Genomic DNA, 16,249 nt, shown 5'->3' on the forward strand with positions numbered 1-16,249 from the left:
TTTAGCACAGACTGAAGACAGAAAGGCAAGTGTAGCAGCAATAAAACATATCAACATGTGGACAGATATGTACTTGTGGACACCATAATATTGAGCTAGGGTGTCTTCCGGTTCAAGGTGCTTTTCCCAGTAGGTGAAAAAGAATAACAGGAGACACAAAGATACTTTACTGGCTAACTGATTTCACACCTTCTCCTTAGAAACAGCAGCAAGTCAAAATGAAGCACCTGTGACTTAGTCCCCAGCACTACAAGGGGCCCAAGGACCATTTGCCTCCCCACTCGGTGACGGTGAGGGCAGGATGAGGTGCCACCGCCACCCTTCAGACCTTACAGCTCTCGAAAGCTGTTAACGTATTTTCAATTAGTAACAGAGCTAGGAAGCGTGCCAGCGTGTGGCGGCGCACCTCCTCTGTCAGCCACCAGCCACACTGAATATTTCGGAACAGTAAGTTTTAACCAGAATTCATTTCAGACGTGTTAATAACATTTAGATTACGATGAAATCTAAATTGTAGCAATGATTGAACATCAGTATCCTCACATGCACTGAGTGAAACCTGAAAAATTGATGGTGCATACATTACGTTGTGTTTATCCTAGCCCCACGCAAAGTACCTTTCTCCAGGAACTGGAAATGCGAAGGAAGTTAAAATATGATAATCTCGATAATCATTAAGAAATCCAAAACCGAAGTACCTATGCAGGAAATGAGAACTCTTACTTTATCAAAGTAGAACCACTAACTCCATTATGAGGTTAATAATATCATTTCCTATGTAGATTCATTTGTCCCATGACATGCATGCCTGCTTTAATATTGACATCCCTGGCTATTTGTTTTATAGACGAATAAGCGATCTAAGCAGGCGAATCCAAACTTTCCAGGAGACACCATAAGCAGTGCAGAGTTTACTTAAGGATATATAGTTACATAGTATACTGCGCTACATGCCATAGGAAGTGCAGAGTTTACATAACGATACATAGTTACATAGTATACTGTGCTACGTGGAGGTCGCACAACTAATGTTCTTGCATGGAATACTTCCAATATTCTGTTTTTAATGGGCAGAAAACATTAGTTTACCTTACCTTAAAGAGATAATGAATCAAACTAAGCACATCACGGGTATGCTTAAAAGGCAGAAAGTGCAAAGGGGCAGGCCTGACTTGCACCAGAGAGGAGAGCAAAGGGTCCCCCAGCCACACATTCACCCCTCTCTGCCTTTAAGACTGAAGTCATTATTTCCAGACAGCAGCCGCATTTTTAGGACAGGTGGTATACACTTACACCAAGCCAACGCAGAACCAATGTCTTTCATGGCGCACTATTTATAAACACAATCGGATTTCCAGAATAGGAGCTTCCAGATACCTTCCTTTCACCCACTTATAGCCTGCGCATTTTTTTCAACTGTGCTTGTAAAGTTATGGGGACCAAGCTCTAACTGTGGCTCAGTACAGCTCTGCGGTCCTATGGTTTGGGGTACTGGACTGCAGGCTCTTGAGAGAACTGTCTTCAGGTCTCTTTTCAGCCTGCATAGGCATTTGAGGCTGTCCTCAAAGCAGGGGCCTTTCTGAGCACACTGCTGACACTTCCCTGCCCTGTGGTGTTTATGCCTGTCAAATCAAGGCCGCACTCAGGCATCCCCTTCTTCCAAGAAACCTCTCCCGCATGAGGGTTATTGTGCACCACCTCGGCCTCTCTGCTGGTACTTCACCTGTCTCTTTCAAAAATAGCTTCCTCTCCTTTCTTTTCTGAAGCACGCCAGAGCGTACAGCGTTCGAGGACCGCAGTGAAACACTCTGCTTTCTACCAGTTCATACGTATACTGCGCTTTATTTCCCATGCATCCTACGTGCAGCAAAGTTACTTTCGCTAAAATCCGCTGGCACCAAATGACTGTACACGGTACCTCTGCACTGGATAAGCGATCTATAAAACCTCAACAAGCATGGGCCCTTTCTGTAAAACATTTCTGAACCAGTTGGGGCCATCTTCTAAAGACTAAAGGGAATTGAGCAATTTACTTCTGAGATCTGATTTTTAAAGACAAAACAAAGCCAAACACCAGCCTGGAGTCAGTTTCAAACATGAACAACCCCAATCCCTGAGAAAAATAACAAAAATGAAAAGTCTTACAGGCAACAAGAACTGGAAATATTTAGCCTGGGGGAAGAAAAGAGAGTAAATAAAATGTACGTTACCACCTAAATAACTGTAGCAGTGTCTTCCAGACGATGGGCAAATCAATCCCGCATCGCTGCTGAAAACTATGCTGCTCTCGAAAAGAAATATCACAAAGTAGGCGGGGCTTCCTCAGGAAAGTGGCGTTTAAGTAGAGGCTGACTACAGGCAGCCCAGGGTGAACTGTCCGGAATTATGTCCAACATGGCTGGGGATTAAATGATGGCTCCAATGGTCTTATCTAGTCTTACAAGAGACTTTACATTGCAAAGCAACCGGCCATCAGCTAACAGCTCAAACTCAGTACATCAGACCTTATGCATAAGACATTAGTCAGTGTCATTTCGGAGACTTAAATGTGCTCAGTGAGTTACCTCAGCCACACTTAATACACAGTGCACCATAGTGAAAGAAGAAAAGTATCTCAAGAGATTCCCTGGCTCATACATAAACTCTTAACCCACTAGGAAAAAGAACAACAAGCCATGTGCAAATTCCAAAAGACGCTATTCACCCCTCCCATTTTCTGTCTCATTTCCCAGGGACACTCGCCTGTCAAATAGGAATAGGAACAATTGTTTCCTTCATGCAGTGGTGTGGCATAGTGTAGAACTCTCCTAAGGAACTTAAATCCAAACGAGTTGGCTCAAAAGGCTACCACAAGTGTTAGATACACAAGGAGACAATGTTTGTTTGTTTGTTGTTTGTTTGTTTGATTTATTATGGCTATAAGATGGACTCCTATAGACTTGGTCTGTTTAGAAAACCACAGTAATTATTACTGTTTTTGATATGTCTTCTCCTTGTCTTCTATTGTCCCCTCTTATATCACCCATAAGAATAAGAAGAGGGTGGTCAGGACAATTTCTTCATGATACACATTTGTGTGATTATCCATCAAGGGATAAAACTTCTCCAGCTGTTACTGATCACTGCCGGGTTTCGTGAGGTTCAACACTAGCAAATTCTCCCCAAACAGCGCCAAAACTCAACTGATGATTTAACGGATTTGGAGTTTGTCCACTAGAAAACTCTAACATCCACATTTTGTGTCCAATTACTTGTTACATTCAGTACTGTTGAGTGATGTGTTTTTTTGTTTTTTGTTTTTTTTTAAAGATCATTTAGAATATTCTGAGCCACTTGGCCCATTTTAAAGGCTACACTTGATTAAATTTGGGACCAAGTTCATTATGCATATTACTAAGGTCATTTGAACGCGTAAACAGATTCAAAAACAATTGCCTTCGGATGCATTCCATTTCGTGGGGTTTCTTTATTCTATTTATTTACTGCTTGAATACAGCTGTAACTGGCTTGATATTGTATTAGCCTTGCCTGGCCATGGTCTACACCAAGTTAAAACCCACGAGGAGACATTATCAGAAGCTACGGAGATTCTGGCCATCATCTCTCTACAAACACATATCCTGTAATAAACTGCACCAATAATAATCAGTTACCTCAAGAAGGTTCTGCTAACCCCTGTGCCAAACATAACTGCTGTAGGTTGGGCTTTTTTTTTTTCTTCCCTCCTGCAACTGAATTATTCTCAAAAGTTACTGTGGCTTTGCCTCTAAAAATAGCCTGATTCCCTTGTATTGCCCTGCTCCATTCCCAAGAGGCAGAGCAGTGATACCAGCAAGACTTCACTTTCACAGACGAGAAAAACCAACAAAATATGATAGATGTACAGTCACTTGGCCTGAGTCATTTTGAAAATCAATAATGAGGCAAGCAATAAGTGCTGGGGTCAGGGTTTAGAGCCATCCATTCTGGCCGCTTCTCCGGCAGCGCTGTGAACTTTAATGAGCACACCCTCAGAAGACCAGAGCTGGCTTCTGAAATCTTCCTTTTGTTTTTTTCTTGTTTTTTTTTTTTATTCCAAAAGGTCCTATACTTCTAGAATAAACTTTGACACATGGCTAATGACATGAAAATAAACCCAATGTTTATAACCTTGTGGTTTTCCTCCTTCCTTAAAGGCATGGAGACTATGCCAACTGTAAGAATCAAGGGAAGAAAGAAACAAAAAGTTTGATCATTGCTCCTTGGGCAGTTAAGAGCTGAACTCTGCATGACCTATCTACAAAGTGCTGGGCTGGCCATCAGGACTGTCCCACGGGACACTGCCCAGTGCTCAAGACAGAGAATTTCACCACCAGCTTTGTGAGACTAGGCAACAATGTTTCAGTCCAACTCTGCCCTCCATTTCGCTTGGCCCCCATGGGACAAGGGCAAATGGGGGCTGGGGTAGAATAATACACTCTCTTTTTTACACCGTTATTTATCTAAGCTGGCCCACCAAGAAACTTCCTTACACTCCCAACCTGAGAGCAAGAGCCACTTCACATAAAGAAAACGGGACAAGGAAAACTAACTCCGCTTACAGACAAACTCCAGTTCAACTAACTATGAAGTCCCTTCCTCAGCCATGGAGGAGTTGGTGTGTTCAAACTAGAAAGGTGACGTAGGCAATGGCTTCAAGAGGTTTTTGTGACTAGAGAGCATAGAATAAAATGGAAAACAGCAAGACACACTTAGGGGAAGCACACCGAGGGACTGCCCACGGAAACCGAGTCAAGACTGATCCATTTAAGGTTCCTTCCCTGGGCTGTAAGCATACCCCATCTTGCAGAGAGATTTCTTTCCTAATCTTCAACAGATGTTTCTGGAGATATGGATACACCACGTGACCACTGAGAAACACTGGGACTGGAACACTTTAGTGGAAGTGGGAGCCATCCTAATCTACTTGAATAAGATCAAAATACAAATTCCAGATATGAGCTTTGCGTCAGCACACTCACAAATGCATTTATAATACAATGTGATGTGTCATTTGAAAATAAAAAAAATGTATTTCATTCTCATGCCACGGGGGCAAACAACACAGAAATATTAAATATTATTTAAATTCCTTTCTGGTTTTTTTCCTTCTTTTTGGGACGGAACACTATGTTTGGTGCTGTTCTATACCCTCAACCCTCAAAAAATTAAAAGTAAATACTGATATATACAATATATGTATTTACGTTTACATATATGTGTATAAATGCACATGTTTAAATGGGTGGGATATCTCAGGAGTGATTTAAGTAATCTTTCAGTGTTTGTTTAAACCCCATTAGGGCTAAGGGACTCATTATGTAAGCAGGAATTATTGAACACCTTGAAAAAATATAGCATGTTAACTGGATTTGCAAGAAACACTTCTAAATCTGTCTCGTAGAATGCAAACTCTCTAAGGGCTAAGACCCTCTTTTTACTATTTTGTTCCCTGGTGATGCCTCCATGTCTAGACCACCACCTTTCCCAGATCACCAATATTGGCTAAATTAATAAGGAAAGCATTTTAAAGTCAGCAGTCCCCAAAACGCCCCATGGTGTCTCTTAAGTGGACCCAAGGCCTCAAGGGTGAACATTGTCTCCCAGCCACTGAGACTTAGGCAAAAGTTCAAACTGGGTAATTCAGGCACCAAGGGCTATTTTTAGACCAAAACCTTCCCACACCAGAGAGTTCTGTTCACGTCACTGGTACAGCACACAGGCTGAGCTGGATGAGAAGTATCCAAGATCTTAATTGGCGGTTCCACTTGTTAGCCGGCGAAGCCCTGTACATTATGACATTGTTTTATAAACCATTTCAATCAAGAGTTTAACAGACCATTGAAAATACCTCAGGAATATTGTACTGTCACAACAATTCGAGTTCTTTTTGTGTTTTTCACTTGGGAGCCATCTCCCTTAAAAAATAATCACAGCTTCCCGGTACTCCACACTCACAGAGCTCACAGAGATCAGAGCACGTTCCCACAAAAGTTTCACGCTGACCCTCCAGCGGATATTCCCTCCTCTCATAACCTTGGGGCAGCCGAGTAGATTCCACTCTGTTCTGATTTCAAACTCAGGCTCCTGCCCCGTGAGGTATCCACTGGACACCTGGTGCACACCCACAGGCTGCTGAGGGAACCCATGTGCTCAGCGCTGAAACTAATGGGACTTCACTTATTTATTTTTTTGAAAAGCTCTTAGTGTGAACAGTCACACCCCATGGATTGGCACTGAGCCCTCAGTTCAAATCCTGCTCCACTAATGACTCAGTTCCTCTGCTTGTAAACATAGAGACAGCAACGCCAAATTGTCTAGGGCTGCTGGGCACTGGGACCTGCTATGAGTCCTGTCACAGGACAAGAACTCCGTAAACCTCCAATCCCTTCCTCCTAACTTATTTGCTAAGTCGAGCCCTGTGCCGATTTTTCTTTAACTGTTTTTTTATTTCCCCCAGTCTGGTAATACCATAATTACAGACTAAAATGACACTGCATCCCCTGTAACGACGAAGTAGAACTTAAAACTGATCGAATATGCAGACTATGCGTTGGAAGAGGCTCTAAAGCCATCTGTTCTGATCTCTCTCGTTTCCAAACCAAGTCCGGGAGAGCTGGGATGTCTGGCTTCCAGGTTGTCACAAAAAGCTCCCTGCAAAGGAAGAGCCAAGCCTTTTCGCACCGCACCCCCTCTATACCTTCCCTGGCTCCTGCCTCCCAGGGCAGAAGCATGGCAACACATGTAATTTTCAGACAATTAAGAAGTATAAAATAACCTCAATTTAATTGCGTCCAATTAACAAGGCAAATTAGCGTTTCATATGTACACTATTAAACTAGTTGTCTGGCTTCCAAAAGAAATAAAGCAGAGTTTCAAATGAATCTCCCATTTTGGAGCACAAAGCTACTTACAATTTAAATAACCTTCCCAATAATCTTCCTTATATGGAATTAGACAGGGTCTCTATTTTAAAACAAATGTTTTCTCGACCTACCTAGGTAAGAATTAACGGTGCTACTTTGGAACTATCAGTACCTGCTCTCTTGCTGAACGCCTATGATTGTCTATGTCTGTGTGAGGGCATGTACACCTTTCAGAACCCCACGCTATGACAAATGAGGGTGGGTATAAGTTTACCTGACGCCTAGCTGCCAAAACTCCAGGCTTTTGCTACCCTTTCACATCAAGGGAATCTGCCCCAATCCATAAGCTCTCCCACGACCTGCTTTCTTTTGCCAAATGAAGTTCTCCATGTAAACCCTTCACTCACTGTCCAACACTGTCATGACTTAGATACGCCTGGTTACCAATTAAAAACCACGTTCTAATAGCTTTCCCGTGAATCACCTACCCATTCCTTAAACATTCCCGCCCCAAAGTACAAACACTCTGTGATTTTAACTAAGAGTACTTTTACACACTGGTATTTGATGGTCAGTTTCCTCTCCATCACTGTTGACTATTTTCCAGGGTGAAACTTTGTTGCTTCAAAGAACAATGAGAAACTTCACTCGGAATGCTGCTCAGAGCAGCAATAATGTTTAATAAAGTATTTGAATGAATAGCTTTGCTCACTTGCTTCGAGTTAAGGAAACATTAAGACAAAGACAAAAGAAGTCTCACTGTCACCCAACAGACACAACCTCCATACTCAGTCGTCAGCCTCCGTGTGTGTGTGTGTGTGTGTGTGTGTGTGTGTGTGTGTGAGAGAGAGAGAGAGAGAGAGAGAGAGAGAGAGAGAGGAGAGAGAGAGAGAGAGAGAGAGAGAGAGAGAGAGAAATATTTTATGGCAATCTGACCAATTCCTTACCTCCAAAACTTTATAACCTTTTTAAACCACACACTTCCGAGGATTGTTTCTCCAGCCCAATCCTCAGGTACATATCACCTTCCTCTACAGACTTCCAAGATCCTAGAGGATCTAGAGCCAGCTACCTTTCCAAGCTCGCCTGACTCTCCCAGTCTAGTCCCCCGAAACACACCTGTCCCCCTCCGTCCTACCCCACCACACCATTCATTTTGTTCAAATCCCGCTTTCTTCTTCCATTCTTCCCAGTTTAGGAGGCAGGAAGCCTCTGCTTCTATTCTTTCTGGACTTGGAAGTTTTAATTCTGTATTATACTAAGGTTTACTGGTAAATGATACATCATCTCTGGACTAATAAAGAAGCCTTGAAGATGGAGGTAAGTGTCCTGTTGTCTGGCAGTGAGGCTGTCTACAGAGTCCAGACTTGGACTGCCACTTACGTTTTCAGATAATAAAAATGGAGACGGTGTTAATAAAATAGTAAAGGAAAGCTGTCTTCTCAAGCCTTTATTTTCAGTTCTTTCCCTTCAACGTCATGTTACTCTGACTCCAAATCATATGGAATTAAATCCTGATCTGCAGCCATGTGGATAAATTCTTGGAGAATGGTAAGTGTCACCCTTCACTAGTTGTGGAGGAATACATAGCTCATGCATGGCTCCGAAGACTTACTGGTTACTTAACCCAAAGACCCTGTTTTCAAACACTCCGAATTTGTGGTCACACAACAGTGCAAGCTGAGGTCAGCTCATCCAGGGCCTCTAAAAACTTCCACAGAGTCAGAACCGACTGACTGATAAACACTACGAAGGAAATGTCTGTTACACATCTCCATCCAGCCCCAGGAAATTCACTTCCCAACAACCATCTTCTAGGTTGCCGAATCAAAAGGGCATCAAATGGCCTGATTTGTAGGAGCAGGCCTCATTTCCGCCTGGTTGGATAATCACTCATGAGGCCCACCTGTCTCAGTAGCCTGACCCCCAAGGTCTAGCCTTACCTTGTTATTGCTTCTCCCTTGGTATCAGCCCTCCAGCCCTTGCTTCCAGCCCCCTGGTCACATCTCAACCCCATGACAATTACAATTTGTTCTTTCAAAACTTTCCCATCCACTTTTCTTTACTTGACTCTTTGCTCCCAGACCAGGGTGACATACACTACTTTATGTATCTTCCGCAGCACTGAAAATAGATGCAATATCACTCAGGTATTACACCTTCAACGCATGACCGACACCTGTCCATCAACTCCCTGACTTCACCTATCATATCCGTAGTAGCTAACATAAGTCCCACCCATAGAAAATATGTACACAATGCAAGACTAGATGATCAACTTGATAACAGAGCATCTGTCGTGGTATTCTGAAAAGACAACTAAGATTATTAGTGCGAAATGTTCTCTGGTTTTTGTTTTGTTTTTTAAATGTCGTCCTGATTATCCCCGACCCTGCAGACAAACATCCTATGAACCCAAAAATGATGCCACTCCACCTGCTTCCTGCCCAGACTCACCCTGGGGGACAGAAGCACCCCTGTCTCTTTTCTTCTCCGTGCCAACGTGGTTACACTGTGGTTTAAGTTAGCAGGAAGAATAAACTTCCAGATTAAGTTAGACAGTAGGTCACTTGTCCTACTTGGTACCTCAAATGATGGATCCTATGAACTGTATGATCTTTGATCCAGGCCAATAATAGATGAAATATCAATCAGTCCTGGTTCAGTTCAAACACGCAGCCAATCAAAACCCGTGTCACTTTAATACTGGATCATTACAGAGAAGCCAGATTTGCATGGGGACAAGGGACACATCGTCTTTGGGAAGTTTTAAATTATATCATGACAATTAAGTGCTAATATGTTTTTCCAAATGACCTAAGGAGTGTCTGAGTCCTTTAGCAAATACTAATTTTCAAGCTCTTTAAGTTTTACCATGACACCAAGGGAGCACTCCTCCATTGTGACATCAGGAACCAATAAGAAAGTAATACCATTTCTCAGACATTTCCTTCAAGCACGTACAACTATGTTACCATAAAAGCCTCCCTGCTGTTTTTACTACTCTGTGTCCACTCACGGCTTCATAGAAAAGGCCTTATGTATGTATCAGCATCCCTTCAGGGATTAAAACAAACCCGCTTCACCTTCAGGGTTTGAGGATCCAGATGAAACTCCAGGAAGCAGAGTTAGCAAACTTCCTCTGCTCCATTCTCTGATGACACTCTAAACATCACAACACTGACATACCAAGGTTTAGTCAAACCATGGACTCGGGGCGACTCCACAGGAAACTCCCTAACTGAGAAGTCTACTGCTGAAATGTTCAAGTAGACGCGTCCACAGAAGAGCCACTTCTCCACCCACAGGACTGCTGTAAAGGACTAACATAATACAACGATCTCCCTGGGTTGGTGTGAACTAAAGTGTGAAAACTGTGTGACAGCCAACAGGAGAGCAAACCTTTCGTCCCACAGCCATGGATCCAAAGGTTCTTACCACGTTCCTCTTATTATAATCGTCACCATGCCAGAGGTTTCAATTACTTCACATGTAATACTGGACTACATTTTCACCATGCCAAATATTCTCTACCCATCTTTTCCTAGGTTGAAGTTTTCAAACTAAACTCTGCTAATTGCTGGTACCAAGTCAAGAACTGAAAAGAAACAGAAATAGCAAACTTATTATCTGTCGTTGTGGCTGAAATAAAATCCTTAGCGTGTACATACACATACACACACACACACACACACACACACACACACACACACACACCCCACTGCCAAAGTATAAATTCATCATTTAGGGAATAAGCATAAGGCACTCAATCTGATTTCTGAATAATGTCACAGTGCCAACAGTTCAAGCCCACACATGCACCATTATTCTCCAAGGCACGCCTGCATATATGTTGCCCTCTGTTTTGTTTCATAGTAACAAGAATATCTGTAAACACATCCCAGGGAAAAGGAGCTGATCAATCAAAAGATTCTGCTAGGTAATCTTTCAACACAGTAAACAGGACCCTCTCCTTATGTCGTATGTTACCGGAAATAAATTCTTGCCGAACATACTACAGAAGTATTTTTTCTACGTCCCCCGCCCCATCTAACCAATTAAAATATAATCTTTTATTTATAATATATAGAGAATACATGTTCTAAGTATGCGCTATCATTAATATTAACTAACACCCTCCCTAACTGTCCCCAATCAATTTTCATCTATTTAATTTTAAGCAACTTTAAATACATAAATATTAGCTTCTGCTCATACGGAGTCTACTAAAATGCGATCACTGAAACAGACTACAGATGCCAATAAGCAATTCTGTGTTACGATCCACCTCTTCTCAAAGCAACAAAGTATCTCAGATAATATTCAAAAGAGTCAGCCCTGTAATACATAATATTTATTTTCCTGTACATGAGAACTCTACTGCCCATTTCACGACTAGTGGTCGAAGAGATTATGACACCTGAAGCACACTGTCATTCTGTGGCTACTGACAACTCCCTGCCTGCTCCAACTAAAAATGCAGTTGTAACCTGATACTATGACTCCTCAGAGCTCCACCAGAATTTTCTCTTAGCAATAAAAATATGACTTCCACCTTATTCACATGCACGGCATTCCAGTTTTAATAAACTGCCGGCCCTCCATCCTAAAATTCAAACCGGGCATGCTCATTATACAATCCTCTTGGGTAATTCATAACACTGTATTTTGGCCTGCCTATAGGACAAATAAGCAAGCGGGCATTCACACATCCTAGCACGTATGTATGTAACGATACATGAACATATGTAAAACAACTTAGTTTGCTCAAGGGCAAATGGGATCCTTATCACTAGAAGAAATGGGTCTAATAAAGTTCCCTGGCCTTTTGCTAGGCAGAGAGAGATCACTGAAATTTTTATTAATATCAATCTTATTAATACTTCAAGTAATTTCTAGGTTTGATCATTCACGAAAAAGAAACTGTTGAAGAGGAAAAAAAAAAAACAGCCTGATGAGGGCTGAGTTGGCAAAAACAGCAACAACAACAACAACGACGACGACCAAAACAAGATATATACAAAAACAGTCCTCCTGTGGATTACTGAAGTCTTGCTTTGAGAGTGCAAGAAAGTACCTATATAGTTTTTTTAATAATTTGAGTTATTTTTAAAATGGCAGAAAAGGAAAGAAGAAAAAAAATCAGTTCAATTTTCCTATTATAATGAAAGGACCGGAAGCAAGCCTCTCTGTGTTCATTTTAGGCCTAAATAACTGTGCAGAGCATAAGGGTTTTGCAATGTCAGTTGCACACACAGCTTCCTGTGTGAATTCTAAGCCATTACAGGTGTTCTGGGGTTTCCAGTGTAACCTATTATCAAGAGATTCCTCTGGTCCCTTCTATGCTAGCCCCTCTGCCCTCAGCCCAAGCACGTTACTGCGGGTCTCCTCCTGGCGTCTGTGTTACAGACCCTTTCTCTTCCCTGTGTCTCCGGAGGTGAGAGCGCCCACTTTCCCTAGGCGACGCAAGTCAAAAGCTTTCGCATTCAGAGGACTAGTTCCTGCAGTCCTTTGCACTTAGATGCTTTCAAGTAGGCGAGTGAGGCGAGCCGCTGCAAGAAACGCTCCTTCCCCTCGGCCTCTTCCCCCCACCCCTAGAAGCTGCATCCCTGCAGCACAACATCCAGAGACCCTCTCCGACATTCTAGCCTCCACGCAAACTGAGCTTAGAGGGTTGGGGTCGCATTTTCTCCCGTCCTCTGCTGCACTGGGTATGTTATGTAAGAGGGACAGGACGCGGGAGGCACATGCGTATAAAGCGCACCGATCTGTGATAACAGCTGGGATGGCAAGGCTAATCTGGAGTCGTACCCCCACCAAATACGACAGACAAATCACCCCCACCACACACACACACACACACACACACACACACACACACACACACACACGCACGCACGCACATATAGAAGCTATGTTTTCCTGTCTTAGCCCTACCAGCACCAGACGCACAGAATGGAAAGGAGGGGGTTGGGGGTGAAGGGAGGTGAGAGGTGCGGCGGCAGCAGCACATCTGCTTTGATAGCAGCCAGCAGAGCCGCCGCGGCAGAGAGCCCCTCGTTAACCCCCTTCCTGTGGCTGCACCACGTCATGGAACATTCCCGGAACGGGCCAACGTTCCACCCACTTCAGGGAACAGACATAAAGGCGCAGACCCAGCTCCTCGCGGTGCACTGCCCAAACACACATGTTTCTTCCCGATCCCCCGACCAGAAGCACAAACAAGCATGCAATCCGCCCCCACCCGTCTCCACGCGCCGGGGGCCAGCCGCCGGCGGCTGGAGCTGCTCTGCGGCCGGTGCACCCGCAAGGCGAGGGCGCCTCCGCCTGAACCTTCCATGGAGACAGTCCCCTCCTTCTTCGCTTCCTTCCTTCCTTCTCTCCTTCCTTCCTTCCTCGCTCCGGAGGAGAAAGGAGTCACCGAATTGCCCAGCGCCAGCGCCTCCGCTGCGCTCGCTCGGCCTGCAGGCCGGCGGCCCGGCCCTGCGGTCCGCTCGCCCGCTCGCCCGCCCGCGCCGCCCCAGCCCCGCGCCGCGCCGCGCCCCTCCCCGCTACCTGACAACGGGCCGCCGGCCGCGCAGCCGCAGCGGTGGCCGGGCGGTGCGCGCCGGTGCACGTCCCTCGTTAGTAACCAGGCACATTCCTGCCTCCAGCGCTCCCGCGCGGCCCCCTCCCCCCAGGACATTACGCAAAGCAGCCTCCCCTCATCTGCATAGAACCTCGGCCAGGGTATTCCCCGCATTTCCCAATGCGCCCGACCCCCCTTGCCTAGGTCTCCCCCATCCCCGCCCCCTCCGACCCTTACCCCTGGGCCACCGGGAAAGCGGCCGGGGGCGCGCGCCACGGAGGGGGCGATGGAGTTGGGCGAAGGCGATTTCAGGGTAAAGTGAAACAAGCTCGATCTCTGGTGCAGGCAGGAAAAACACGGCACCGAGGCCACTTACCGAGCCGAGAAGGGACCTAGATTCCCGCCGCTCTGCTCTGCCGGCGGCCGGTGCGCCCTCCACGCACCCCAGGGCTGCACCCAGTACCCAAGAGTCGAGGCGTGGAGGGAGGCTGCTACCCAGCCAGGAGACCTTTCAAGTTGCTCGAGCTCCGGCAAGCTTCAATGTCCAAGACTCAACTTGGCAAATACTTGTGCCACAGTCACCGAAGATGTCTTTTTTTTTCTTTTTCCTTTTTCTTTCTCTTTTTGAGGAGACCCTCCTCCACCGGGGAGAGACCGCGCACGGCGGCGCCCCGCTCTCCAGCTCTCCACCCCCTCACCTCCAGCCCGCCTCCCGCCGGCCGCCAGCCTCCCGGCCGCGAGCCCCTCGGGCGGCTGTCAGCTCCCGGCAGTCCGGGTGACAGCGGCCGAAGGAGGGCGCGACGCGGCGGGCGGTGGGGGGGGATCCTCGCAGCCGCGGCGGCCGCTCACCTGTAAAGTCACAGCAGCGCAGGAGGAGGAAGAGGAGGGAGAGGAGGAGGGGAGGAAAGCCCCCCGATGCCCTTGTTCTTGCTGCCGCGGCCGCTCCTCGCCCAGGCTGAGCGTGTCTGGTGGGGGGTGTCTGGTAGCATTTCCTTAAGGACAGAGGGAGGGCGGGCGCGGAGGGAGGGAGGAGGGAGGGAGGCGATCCCCACCGCCAGCCCAGGCTCCTCTTGCCTTTATTTATATATTTATTTATTTTCGGACACTGTTAGGAGATGGAGCCAGGGCGGGGGCCAGGGCGGCCAAGCTGGGGCTTGAGCCGCCGGGACCCGGGCCGCAGTTTGTCGGCGTGAGGGAGCCGCAGCGGCCGCCTCCCCTCCGGGCTGTGGACGCACCGGGTTATTCCTGGCAGCGCCTCCCGGAACAGAAGTTACTAGGAGGAGTGCGCGGCGAGGGCGGGCGGGGGAGAGGCGAGGGAAGGGAGGGAGGAAGAGGGAGAGACTCAGCCAGCGACGTCATCGGATCCCCCAGCGCGTCCCTGGGAGGGAGGCTGAACCAGAAAAACCAGTCTGGAGCCGGCCAGCGGGGCGAAGGATGTGCGGTGCGCCGGGCGACCCGGACTGGCCCCGCTGCCCCGCTGCGGGTGCGCGGGTAGGGAAGGTCGCGGTCGCCCTTCCTTCCCTCGGAGCCGAGATCTCCCCTGAGAGCGGGTATCAGCTTGCCACGCAGAAACACTGGGACGTCTGAGCAGTCTGAGAATTTCCTACTAGGGTGTGGAAACCTCCGTGCCCATCCCCTTCCCTCTCTACCCCCCTTCCCACGTACTGGTTCCTTGCCTTCCTAGGGAAGGACACTAGGTATCAGTGGGATCCTTACATTTTGCCCGGGTACCAGGGATCTCTCGCCTCTTCACCCTCCGGCTGCACTCACGATTTTGTTATCAATTGAGGGGGGAAATTTTTTTTGCTGCAGCCCCTGGAACTCTCAAATGTGTTTCACTAGCATTTTCCGTGCCCCGGCGGAAGCACGAAGTTTTCACGCGCTCGAAATGCCTCAATTGCTTTTCCCCCGGGGTCACTCCCCAGGGCGCCCCGGGTGCACCCTGCTCAGGAAGCAGCCCGCCCTCGTCCGGGTATTCAAATAGGCTAGGGCTGAGACGCCCGGAGCAGCTGCCGGCTTCCTGGGGGGCCGCGCGGGGAAAGGGGGCGAGCTGCCACCTCCAGCTGCGCGCTTCTGGTTCCCTGCTAGGGACTGAAATCACACCCAGCCCTGGGAGAGCTGGGCGGGGCGGGGGGAGGGGAAGGGAATCCCAAGCGAGTAGGGGCCGGGACTCTGGCTTCCTCCCCAGCCCGGCAACACCCGGGGGACACCGGGGCTCCCTCGGGCCGTTACCCAGCGTGTGTGGACTCGTGTGCACCCTCAAGGGAGGTTCCCAGGAGGTCGCTGCGCCGGAGCGCAGACTCTGGCTTCTGGGCGGTGCCGGCTCCCGGAGCGCCTCCTCCGGGTGGGCACAACGCAGGGCTCGACCGCGCGCCACCCACCCTTTGGATCCAAGCGTCCCGGAGCACCCGGGGCTGTAGCACCCTCTCCCCACCCGCCTGTCCGCGCCACCGCCCAGCCCGGGGCGGAGTAAACAAGAGACGCACAAGATTTGACCTGGCGCGACCCAGCTTTCTGGCCGGGGTTCCCCCGGAGCAGGTGACTCCGTGGGAGGGGTGGAAATTAGCCTCTGGAATTCCGGGCCTGAGACTTGAACTGTGGCTCTGCTTTAAGGCAGGTAATAACTATGAGATGTTTTAGGTCTCCAGTCTCCGTTTTCGCAGTTACCAAACGTCAAGACACTTAAAAAAAAAATCGTTACCCTTCTCATTGCAAATGCATATATTAAAAAAGAAGGACCGCCTCTTTAAATGAGTTGGAGAATAACGCCTTTGGTTTCGTTTTGGTTTTGGTTTTC

At 47.3% G+C, this 16,249-nt stretch overlaps 1 protein-coding gene across 1 annotated transcript in view; it reads right to left on the reverse strand.

The window, feature by feature from the left end:
• Hivep2 (HIVEP zinc finger 2) overlaps positions 1-14,957 on the reverse strand; it is a 197,575-nt gene extending 182,618 nt beyond the window's left edge. The window contains exon 1 of the mRNA XM_032894967.1: positions 13,829-14,957. The gene's annotated coding sequence lies outside the window, so the exon portion shown is untranslated. The remainder of the gene's footprint in view (positions 1-13,828) is intronic.
• Between the last annotated feature and the right edge of the window lie 1,292 nt (positions 14,958-16,249).

Source organism: Rattus rattus, chromosome 2, assembly GCF_011064425.1.
Source record: "Rattus rattus isolate New Zealand chromosome 2, Rrattus_CSIRO_v1, whole genome shotgun sequence".
Classification (NCBI taxonomy): Eukaryota; Metazoa; Chordata; class Mammalia; order Rodentia; family Muridae; genus Rattus; species Rattus rattus.